At 41.1% G+C, this 12233-nt stretch overlaps 1 long non-coding RNA gene across 1 annotated transcript; it reads left to right on the top strand.

The window, feature by feature from the left end:
• The first annotated feature begins 1707 nt into the window (after nt 1–1707).
• LOC145877279 (uncharacterized) lies at nt 1708–2985 on the top strand. The gene is made up of 3 exons (XR_014391632.1): nt 1708–1962; nt 2530–2646; nt 2913–2985. It is a non-coding gene; the product is annotated as an uncharacterized LOC145877279 (long non-coding RNA).
• Nucleotides 2986–12233: the final 9248 nt, after the last annotated feature.

Genomic DNA, 12233 nt, shown 5'->3' with positions numbered 1-12233 from the left:
GCTGGATCTCTGTTTAGTTGTCACTGTGTTAACCACAACCAACATGCTGGATCTCTGTTTAGTTGTCACTGTGTTAACCACAACCAACACGCTGGATCTCTGTTTAGTTGTCACTGTGTTAACCACAACCATCATGCTGGATCTCTGTTTAGTTGTCACTGTGTTAATCACAACCAACATGCTGGATCTCTGTTTAGTTGTCACTGTGTTAATCACAACCAACATGCTGGATCTCTGTTTAGGACATCACTGTGTTAATCACAACCAACATGTTGGATCTCTGTTTAGTTGTCACTGTGTTAACCACAACCAACATGCTGGATCTCTGTTTAGGGGTCACTGTGTTAATCACAACCAACATGTTGGATCTCTGTTTAGTTGTCACTGTGTTAACCACAACCAACATGCTGGATCTCTGTTTAGTTGTTACTGTGTTAATCACAACCAACATGCTGGATCTCTGTTTAGTTGTCACTGTGTTAATCACAACCAACATGCTGGATCTCTGTTTAGGGGTCACTGTGTTAACCACAACCAACATGCTGGATCTCTGTTTAGTTGTCACTGTGTTAACCACAACCAACATGCTGGATCTCTGTTTAGTTGTCACTGTGTTAACCACAACCAACATGCTGGATCTCTGTTTAGGGGTCACTGTGTTAATCACAACCATCATGCTGGATCTCTGTTTAGTTGTCACTGTGTTAACCACAACCAACATGCTGGATCTCTGTTTAGTTGTTACTGTGTTAATCACAACCAACATGCTGGATCTCTGTTTAGTTGTCACTGTGTTAATCACAACCAACATGTTGGATCTCTGTTTAGTTGTCACTGTGTTAACCACAACCAACATGTTGGATCTCTGTTTAGTTGTTACTGTGTTAACCACAACCAACATGTTGGATCTCTGTTTAGTTGTCACTGTGTTAACCACAACCAACATGTTGGATCTCTGTTTAGTTGTTACTGTGTTAACCACAACCAACATGCTGGATCTCTGTTTAGTTGTCACTGTGTTAACCACAACCAACATGCTGGATCTCTGTTTAGTTGTCACTGTGTTAACCACAACCAACATGCTGGATCTCTGTTTAGTTGTTACTGTGTTAACCACAACCAACATGCTGGATCTCTGTTTAGTTGTCACTGTGTTAACCACAACCAACATGTTGGATCTCTGTTTAGTTGTCACTGTGTTAACCACAACCAACATGCTGGATCTCTGTTTAGTTGTCACTGTGTTAACCACAACCAACATGCTGGATCTCTGTTTAGTTGTCACTGTGTTAACCACAACCAACATGCTGGATCTCTGTTTAGTTGTTACTGTGTTAACCACAACCAACATGCTGGATCTCTGTTTAGTTGTCACTGTGTTAACCACAACCAACATGCTGGATCTCTGTTTAGTTGTCACTGTGTTGACCACAACCAACATGCTGGATCTCTGTTTAGTTGTTACTGTGTTAACCACAACCAACATGCTGGATCTCTGTTTAGGGGTCACTGTGTTAACCACAACCAACATGCTGGATCTCTGTTTAGTTGTCACTGTGTTAACCACAACCAACATGCTGGATCTCTGTTTAGTTGTCACTGTGTTAACCACAACCAACATGCTGGATCTCTGTTTAGTTGTCACTGTGTTAACCACAACCAACATGCTGGATCTCTGTTTAGTTGTCACTGTGTTGACCACAACCAACATGCTGGATCTCTGTTTAGGGGTCACTGTGTTAACCACAACCAACATGCTGGATCTCTGTTTAGGGGTCCTGTCTCTAAAATGAGTGTCTCTGGGGAGAGAGAGGAGGGGGGTCCTGCCTCTAAAATGAGTCTCTCTGGGGAGAGAGAGGAGGGGGGTCCTGCCTCTAAAATGAGTCTCTCTGGGGAGAGAGAGGAGGGGGGTCCTGCCTCTAAAATGAGTGTCTCTGGGGGACATGATACCAAAGCTAAGAGGTGAGCTGACTATTTTGTTTAAGAATGTATATTCTAAAACGTTTGTTAATCAGAAGGTATTTCTTATGGGTACATTCTATATAACTGTTCAAGATTTTAGATGTGTGTGTGAAAATGTGTTTTGTTGCTAAATGCTGTATATCCATTGTTTAACAGGAATGGAATGTTGGTATCCTGTATATCTGACTGTGATATGTGGTTGTCTCACCTAGATATCTTTAGATGAATGCACTTACAGATGCCATCTCTTAATTTGACCCAGTTTCTCACAGCAGGAAAACAGCAGCAAATGTGTTTGTTCGTGTGGATTGTAAATTAAGGGACATTTTTTGTAGTGGTTGATCCATTTTTTTCATCAAATCAAGTCTGACATTTTGAAGTGGAAATTACAAACGTTAGAAGCCTTTATAAAGCCTTGCAGTGGTTTAATAATTTCTTTAAACAATAAAATTACATTTCCCAACATTTCTGAAAATGGATATATAGCATTTTGGAATGAAACACTTGTTTCCCCATCTGAGATCAGAGTAGATGAGAGATGTAATGTTTGTCTCTGTTGTGTTGAAGACCAATCAAGCAGGAGAGACCAGCCTCCCCTGTACCCAGCTGTGTGTCCATGAAGAGTGACTGGTCCATGTGTACACCTATATACTTTAGAGAGGGAGACTTTTCTACTGAACAAAGGTAAGAAGAACTCATGGGTCATGGTCAGTGAGTTAAACAACACTGTCTCTAGTCATTTCTCCTCTCCCATTTTCACATTTCTTTTGGTTGTTTTCATAATCCATAGGCTAATACTTTAGTCCATTTTCATAGTCCTAAAACAGTGTGTGTGTGTGTGTGTGTGTGTGTGTGTGTGTGTGTGTGTGTGTGTGTGTGTGTGTGTGTGTGTGTGTGTGTGTGTGTGTGTGTGTGTGTGTGTGTACTGTAATCTCATGTTTTGTCCACAGAAACCAACAGGATAGATCAGAGTCAGAGATTCTCAGTGGTCAGTCTTCCCAGAGGCATCAAACAGACCTGGACTCTATATTCAGTGTATGTGATCCTGTTATTAACATTTGTTTTAGTTTACTTCAAGTAAAGTTGATCTGTCAATTATTCATTAATGTGTTAATGAGAAAGCATTTCTTCTCTTGCTTAACTTATTTACTTGATTTATTTCAGTTGCTTGAAGAGAAAATGACGACATTTGTGAAGAACGAGCTGAAGATGTTCAAGAGGATTCTTAGTCCAGAACTCCCAGAAGGCTATGAGAGTCAGAAGCAGGATAAGGAAGTGGTGGATGCTGAAGATGAGAAGCAGGAGAGCAGTGCCAGAGAGGGGGCTCTGAAGATCACACTGCACGTCCTGAGGAAAATGAACCAGAAGGAGCTTGCTGACACACTGGAGAAATGTAAGATCTGTCTGCCTCATGATGAATGCTGTTTTATAACATTTAAAAGCTGTGGCTAAAGTACAGCTAAAGTAGCTGTGTAACTCAATGATATTGTAGCAGCCTTAACACAACACCTAGTGACCTCATCAAGTAGCAGCAGGGATGTGTTGTGTTGATTAATTTAGAGAGAGAGAGAGAGAGACAACATTAATAATACCATCAATAATACCAATAATAATATAATCAGTCACACCAGTCTGTAATGGATTATGAAAATATTTACACAATTATACAGTCAGATAAGAGAATAAATGATTATAATTTAAAATGTTATAACAGTCCTACAATACTGTAGGCATTAAAACAGACATAATATTAATATCCTCTGTGCTATTTCTTCATTCAGATGAGCTTGCTGTGATTTGCCAACGTGAACTCAAATCTAATCTAGAGAAGAAGGTTCAATGTGTATTTGAGGGGATCGCTAAACAAGGAAACCCAACACTTCTCAATCAGATCTACACAGAGCTCTACATCACAGAGGGTGGAACAGGAGAGGTCAATAATGAACATGAGCTGAGACAGATTGAGACAACAACCAGGAAACAAGCAAGACAAGAGACTGCAGTCAAATGTAACGACATCTTCAAACCCCTAACTGGACAAGACAAACTCATCAGAACTGTGCTGACAAAGGGAGTCGCTGGCATTGGAAAAACAGTCTCTGTGCAGAAGTTCATTCTGGACTGGGCTGAAGGAAAAGCAAATCAGGATGTCCAATTTATATTTTCATTCCCTTTCCGGGAGCTGAATTTGATGAAAGGGGACAAACACACTTTGATTGAACTTCTTAATCACTTTTCAATGGAAACCAAACAATCAAGAATCTCCAACTACGGCAAGTACAAAGTTCTGTTCATCTTTGATGGTCTGGATGAGTGCCGACTGCCCCTAGACTTCCAGAAGAACAAGATCTGTTGGGACGTCACAGAGTCAACCTCAGTGGATGTTCTGCTGACAAATCTCATCAAGGGAAATCTGCTTCCCTCTGCTCTCCTCTGGATAACTACCCGACCTGCAGCAGCCAATAAGATCCCTTCAGGGTGTGTTGACCAGGTGACAGAGGTACGAGGGTTCAATGACCCACAGAAGGAGGAGTACTTCAGGAAGAGATTCAGTGATGAGGACCTGGCCAGCAGAATCATCTCACACATAAAGACATCAAGGAGCCTCCACATCATGTGCCACATTCCAGTCTTCTGTTGGATTTCTGCAACAGTCCTCGAACACATGCTGAAACATAAGAGAGAAGAGATGCCCAAGACTCTGACTGAGATGTACACACACCTTGTGGAGTTTTATACCAAACAGAAGGATGAAAAGTATCTTGGGGAAGAAGAGACAGGTCCACACTGGAATAAAGAGAGCATTCTGTCACTGGGAAAACTGGCTTTTCAACAGCTTGTGAATGGCAATCTGATTTTCTATGAAGAAGACCTGAAAGAGGCTGGCATTGATGTCAATGAAGCCTCGGTGTACTCAGGATTGTGCACACAGCTCTTTAAAGAGGAATGTGTTCTGTACCAAGACAAGGTGTACTGCTTTGTTCATCTGAGCATTCAGGAGTTTCTGGCTGCTGTATATGTGTTCCTCTCATTCATCAACAACAATGAGAATCTAATGGCCGAACCGCAATCAACGTCCAGGAACCTTTCTGTGCTGTTCAGAGACAAGTCTGAAGTTTCTTTCTACAAGAGTGCTGTGGATAAAGCCTTACACAGTGAGATGGGAAACCTGGACCTTTTCCTCCGCTTCCTTCTGGGACTCTCACTGGAGTCCAATCAGAAGCACTTACGAGATCTACTGACAAAGACAAGAAGCAGCTCAAAGACCCATGAAAAAACAGTCAAGTACATCAAGGAGAAGATCAGGGAGAATCCCTCTCCAGAGAGGTGCATCAATCTGTTCCACTGTCTGAATGAACTGAATGACCATTCTCTAGTGGAGGAGATCCAAAGCTACCTGAGCTCAGGAAGTGTCTCAAAACCCAACCTGTCACCTGCACAGTGGTCAGCTCTGGTCTTTGTGTTGCTGACTTCAGAAAAGGAGCTGGATGTGTTTGACCTGAAGAAATACTCCAGATCAGAGGAAGGTCTTCTGAGGCTGCTGCCAGTGGTCAAAGCCTCCAGAGCTGTTCTGTGAGTACATAAAATGACATATAAGAAGTATTCATCAGGAAGAAATATTCAGGTTAATGAAAAATATGCATTATAATATGTGTATAATATTATATTGAAAACATTGAATAAATGCATTGATTTTCACATTAGTATAGTATAACAATATGACCATACAATTCTAGGAGACAGAAGAAGAATCTATATGTTGTTTGGGAGAATTAACCAAATGCATCTGCCATTGTCCTTCTACACTAAATTAACAATGTGTTTGAAGTAATGATCTCTTTGTCTCCAAAGAATAGCAGTGTGGTTTTAATATGATTAGACTCTTTGCAGGCTGTCAGGCTGTGGAGTCACAGAGGAAGGCTGTGATTCTCTGGTCTCAGCTCTGAGGTCAAACCCCTCACACCTGAGAGAGCTGGACCTGAGTAACAATGACCTAAAGGATTCAGGAGTGAAGCTGCTCTCTGCTGTACTGGGGAATCCCCACTGTAAACTGGAGACTCTGAGGTCAGTATTATCAGATATGAAAGTACTTTATGCATGTAGTTCTCCCATTTGAAAAAGTCGTAATTATTCGGACATATTACTTATAGTGTATTAAAGTAGTCATAAGTTTAGCATGTTGTCCCATATTCCATGCCTGCTGTCATGTTTCTCTAAGACAGAACCCAGAAGCAGACCAGGACAAGGTGAGTAAAATGAAGGTGAGTATTTATTGGTAGTCTTGATGTGTAATTTGAGTGATCCAGGAGACGAAGCGGCAGCGGAGGTGAGTTGATGAGAGTAGATGGGTGGATTCAATGACGTCACTGAAACCACCGACGGCCAGGTAAGGGAGTTGAATGTTCCGGGAGGATGACTGTAGACAGAGTAAACGGGGAGTGAGTAACCAGTAACAAGAACAAAACAACAAGACTAGCTCAGGAAACATGAGGCTGTTCGTTGCTAACGATCCAGCAGGGAATAGATGTCAGCTCAGGGCTTATGAAGAGGTGATGATCAGGACCAGGTGTGCAGAAGGTTGATGAGATGCAGGTGTAGGGTAATCACTAGATCTCCCGCCTAACTTCGTCGCCTGGCAACCAGACAGGGTAATAATATCACTAGATCTCCCGCCTAACTTCGTTGCCTAGCAACCAGATAGGTTTCTGAACGCACCCTTAGACACCAAACAAAAAACAGTCAGCTCAGGCAGAAACAGACTCAGGAAGCGGGATTCCTGACACCTGCAGTGAGGCTTGTGATTCTACTAACAAAGATCAAACCCCCTCTGTTATTGGTAATGGTGAGAGGTTAGCATGTTTTGTTGTAGCCTCTGTTATTGGTAATGGTGAGAGGTTAGCATGTTTTGTTGTAGCCTCTGTTATTGGTAATGGTGAGAGGTTAGCATGTTTTGTTGTATCCTCTGTTATTGGTAATGGTGAGAGGTTAGCATGTTTTGTTGTAGCCTCTGTTATTGGTAATGGTGAGAGGTTAGCATGTTTTGTTGTAGCCTCTGTTATTGGTAATGGTGAGAGGTTAGCATGTTTTGTTGTAGCCTCTGTTATTGGTAATGGTGAGAGGTTAGCATGTTTTGTTGTAGCCTCTGTTATTGGTAATGGTGAGAGGTTAGCATGTTTTGTTGTAGCCTCTGTTATTGGTAATGGTGAGAGGTTAGCATGTTTTGTTGTAGCCTCTGTTATTGGTAATGGTGAGAGGTTAGCATGTTTTGTTGTAGTCTCTGTTATTGGTAATGGTGAGAGGTTAGCATGTTTTGTTGTATCCTCTGTTATTGGTAATGGTGAGAGGTTAGCATGTTTTGTTGTAGCCTCTGTTATTGGTAATGGTTAGAGGTTAGCATGTTTTGTTGTATCCTCTGTTATTGGTAATGGTGAGAGGTTAGCATGTTTTGTTGTAGCCTCTGTTATTGGTAATGGTGAGAGGTTAGCATGTTTTGTTGTAGCCTCTGTTATTGGTAATGGTGAGAGGTTAGCATGTTTTGTTGTAGCCTCTGTTATTGGTAGTGGTGAGAGGTTAGCATGTTTTGTTGTAGTCTCTGTTATTGGTAATGGTGAGAGGTTAGCATGTTTTGTTGTAGCCTCTGTTATTGGTAGTGGTGAGAGGTTAGCATGTTTTGTTGTAGCCTCTGTAATTGGTAATGGTGAGATGTTAGCTGTTTTGTTGTAGCCTCTGTTATTGGTAATGGTGAGAGGTTAGCATGTTTTGTTGTAGCCTCTGTTATTTGTAATGTGAGAGGTTAGCATGTTTTGTTGTAGCCTCTCTTATTGGTAATGGTGAGAGGTTAGTATGTTTTGTTGTAGCCTCTGTTATTGGTAATGGTGAGAGGTTAGCATGTTTTGTTGTATCCTCTGTTATTGCTAATGGTGAGAGGTTAGCATGTTTTGTTGTAGCCTCTGTTATTGGTAATGGTGAGAGGTTAGCATGTTTTGTTGTAGCCTCTGCTATTGGTAATGGTGAGAGGTTAGCATGTTTTGTTGTAGCCTCTGCTATTGGTAATGGTGAGAGGTTAGCATGTTTTGTTGTAGCCTCTGTTATTGGTAATGGTGAGAGGTTAGCATGTTTTGTTGTAGTCTCTGTTATTGGTAATGGTGAGAGGTTAGCATGTTTTGTTGTATCCTCTGTTATTGGTAATGGTGAGAGGTTAGCATGTTTTGTTGTAGCCTCTGTTATTGGTAATGGTGAGAGGTTAGCATGTTTTGTTTTAGCCTCTTAACTTTCTCACTCATTCAGATTCATGATTTATTCATGATTTTTCTTAATCATGGCATCATCAGAATTTAATTTTTAATCGTCAATCACATACAGTTGAAGTCGGAAGTGTACATACACTTAGGTTGGAGTCATTAAAACGTGTTTTTGAACCTCTCCACAAATTTCTTGTTAACAAACTATATAGTTTTGGAAAGTTGGTTAGGACATCTACTTTGTGCATGACACAAGTAATTTTTGAAACAATTGATTACAGACAGATTATTTCACTTATAATTCACTGTATCACAATTCCAGTGGGTCAGAAGTTTACATAGACTAAGTTGACTGTGCCTTTAAACAGCTTGGAAAATTCCAGAAAATTATGTCATGGCTTTAGAAGCATCTGATAGACTAATTGACATAATTTGGATGTATTTCAAGGCCTACCTTCAAACTCAGTGCCTCTTTGCTTGACATCATGGGAAAATGAAAACGAATCAGCCAAAATCTCAGAAAAAAAAATTGTAGACCTCCACAAGTCTGCTTCATCCTTGGGAGCAATTTCCAAACGCCTGAAGGTAATACGTTCAATCAATAGTATGCAAGTCTAAACACCATGGGACCACACAGCCATCATACCATCCCAACTGTGAAGCACGGCGGTGGCAGCATCATGTTGTGGGGGTGCTTTGCTGCAGGAGGGACTGGTGCACTTCACAAAATAGATGGCATCATGAGGGAGGAAAATTGTGGAAATATTGAAGCAACATCTCGAGACATCAGTCAGGAAGTTAAAGCTTGGTCACAAATGGGTCTTCCAAATGGACAATGACCCCAAGCATACTTCCAAAGTTGTGGCAAAATGAATTAAGGACAACAAAGTCAAGGTATTGGAGTGGCCATCACAAAACCTTGACCTCAATCCTATAGAAAATTTGTGGGCAGAACTGAAAAAGCGTGTGCGAGCAAGAGGCCTACAAACCTGACTCAGTTACACCAGCTCTGTCAGGAGGAATGGGCCAAAATTCACCCAACTTATTGTGGGAAGCTTGTGGAAGGCTACCCGAAACGTTTAACCCAAGTTAAACCATTTAAAGGCAATGCTACCAAATACTAATTGAGTGTATGTAAACTTCTGACCCACTGGGAATGTGATGAAAGAAATAAAAGCTGAAATTAATCATTTTCTCTACTATTATTCTGACATTTCACATTCTTAAAAGAAAGTGGTGATCCTAACTGACCTAAGACAGGGGACTTTTACTAGGATTAAATGTCAGGAATTGTAAAAATTGAGTTTAAATGCATTTGGCTAAGGTATATGTAAACTTCTGACTTCAACTGTATGTATTAAAATATCCTCAAATAAAAGGTGACATTATATACTATCACCTCATATGAAACATTTGATGTGAAATCCAAAATGTTGGAGTTTAGAGCCACATTTAAAATGTTATCTTCACTGTCAAAATTGATATGTGTGGACTATATACTCAATACAATCTAAATCTGATACCTCACTGTCTGTCTTTTGACTGATACTGCTTTTAAACTGGTCTGGTCAGTCTACTCAAATATTTGTATTATACATGTTTCTATCTGCAGGCAAAACTTTGATAATTTGTCATTTTTAATGATGATACATTCATTTACGAATAGATATGAAAGGTTTCAGGACACTGATATCTGAATATGTTGAAAAATGATACTGCCACTATTTTCACCACCAAAGCATAGCAGTGTGATTTTAATATGATTTGACTCTTTGCAGGCTGTCAGGCTGTGGAGTCACAGAGGAAGGCTGTGATTCTCTGGTCTCAGCTCTGAGGTCAAACCCCTCACACCTGAGAGAGCTAGACCTGAGTAACAATGACCTGAAGGATTCAGGAGTGAAGCTGCTCTCTGCTGGACTGGGGAATCCCCACTGTAAACTGGAGACTCTGAGGTCAGTATTCCTGTAGTTGGTCAACAAGTGATAACTGTTCACCAGATCCACATGTGTTTACCAGACACACATAGTCCACACCATATGTGTTTGGACAGTGAAGCTTACAGTTTTACATTTGGTGCTATGCTCCAGCATTTTGGATTTGAGATAGAATGTTGGATATTAGGTGACAGTACAGAACGTCACCTTTTGTTTAAAGGTGTTCATACATATACAGTCGTGGCCACAAGTTTTGAGAATGACACAAATATTAATTTTCACAAAGTCTGCTGCTTCAGTGTCTTTAGATATTTTTGTCAGATGTTACTATGGAATACTGAAGTATAATTACAAGCATTTCATAAGTGTCAAAGGCTTTTATTGACAATCATATGAAGTTGAAGCAATGAGTCAATATTTGCAGTGCTGACCCATTCTTTTCCAAGACCTCTGCAATCTGCCCTGGCATGCTGTCAATTAACCTCTGGGCCACATCCTGACTGATGGCAGCCCATTCTTGCATAATCAATGCTTGGAGTTTGTCGGAATTTGTGGGTTTTTGTTTGTCCACCTGCCTCTTGAGGATTGACCACAAGTTCTCAATGGGATTAAGGTCTGGGGAGTTTCCTGGCCATGGACCCAAAATATCAATGTTTTGTTCCCAGAGCCACTTAGTTATCACTTTTGCCTTATGGCAAAGTGCTCCATCATGCTGGAAAAGGCATTGTTCGTCACCAAACTGTTCCTGACTGGTTGGGAGAAGTTGCTCTCGGAGGATGTGTTGGTACCATTCTTTATTCATGCTGTGTTCTTTGGCAAAATTGTGAGTGAGCCCACTCCCTTGGCTGAGAAGCAACCCCACACATGAATGGTCTCAGGATGCTTTACTGTTGGCATGACACAGGACTGATGGTAGCTCTCACCTTGCCTTCTCCAGACAAGCTTTTTTCCGGATGCCTCACAAACAATCAGAAAGGGGATTCATCAGAAAAAATGACTTACCCCAGTCCTCAGCAATCCAATCCCTGTACCTTTTGCAGAATATCAGTCTGTCCCTGATGTTTTTCCTGGAGAGAAGTTGCTTCTTTGCTGCCCTTCTTGACACCAGGCCATCCTCCGAAAGTCTTCGCCTCACTGTGCGTGCAGATGCACTCACACCTGCCTGCTGCCATTCTTGAGCAAGCTCTGTACTGGTGGTGCCCCGATCCCGCAGCTGAATCAACTTTAGGAGACGGTCCTGGCGTTTGCTGGACTTTCTTGGGCGCCCTGAAGCCTTCTTCACAACAATTGAACCGCTCTCCTTGAAGTTCTTGATGATCCGATAAATGGTTGATTTAGGTGCAATCTTACTGGCAGCAATATCCTTGCCTGTGAAGCCCTTTGTGTGCAAAGCAATGATGATGACACGTGTTTCCTTGCAGGTAACCATGTTGACAGAGGAAGAACAATGATTCCAAGCACCACCCTCCTTTTGAAGCTTCCAGTCTGTTATGCAAACACAATCAGCATGACAGAGTGATCTCCAGCCTTGTCCTCGTCAACACTCACACCTGTGTTACCGAGAGAATCACTGACATGATGTCAGCTGGTCCTTTTGTGGCAGGGCTGAAATGCAGTGGAAATGTTTTTGGGGATTCAGTTCATTTGCATGGCAAAGAGGGACTTGGCAATTATTTGCAATTTATCTGATCACTCTTCATAACATTCTGGAGTATATGCAAATTGCCATCATACAAACTGAGGCAGCAGACTTTGTGAAAATTAATATTTGTGTCATTCTCAAAACTTTTGGCCAAGACTGTATTTTTTACCGTTTAGATATGAAAGCACTTTATGCATCTAAACTCAACAAAAAAGAAACATCCCTTTTTCAGGACCCTGTCTTTCAAAGATAATTCGTAAAAATCCAAATAACTTCACAGATCTTCATTGTAAAGGGTTTAAGCACTGTTTCCCCATGCTTGTTCAATGAACCATAAACAATTAATGAACATGCACCTGTGGAACGGTCGTTAAGACACTAACAGCTTACAGATGGTAGGCAATGAAGGTCACAGTTATGAAATCTTAGGACACGAAAGAGGCCTTTCTACTG

Source organism: Salmo salar, unplaced genomic scaffold, assembly GCF_965601325.2.
Source record: "Salmo salar unplaced genomic scaffold, fSalSal1 ptg000781l, whole genome shotgun sequence".
Lineage (NCBI taxonomy): Eukaryota > Metazoa > Chordata > Actinopteri > Salmoniformes > Salmonidae > Salmo > Salmo salar.
The sequence above is the reverse complement of the archived record's forward strand: the minus strand, read 5'-3'. Positions and strand labels throughout refer to the sequence as shown.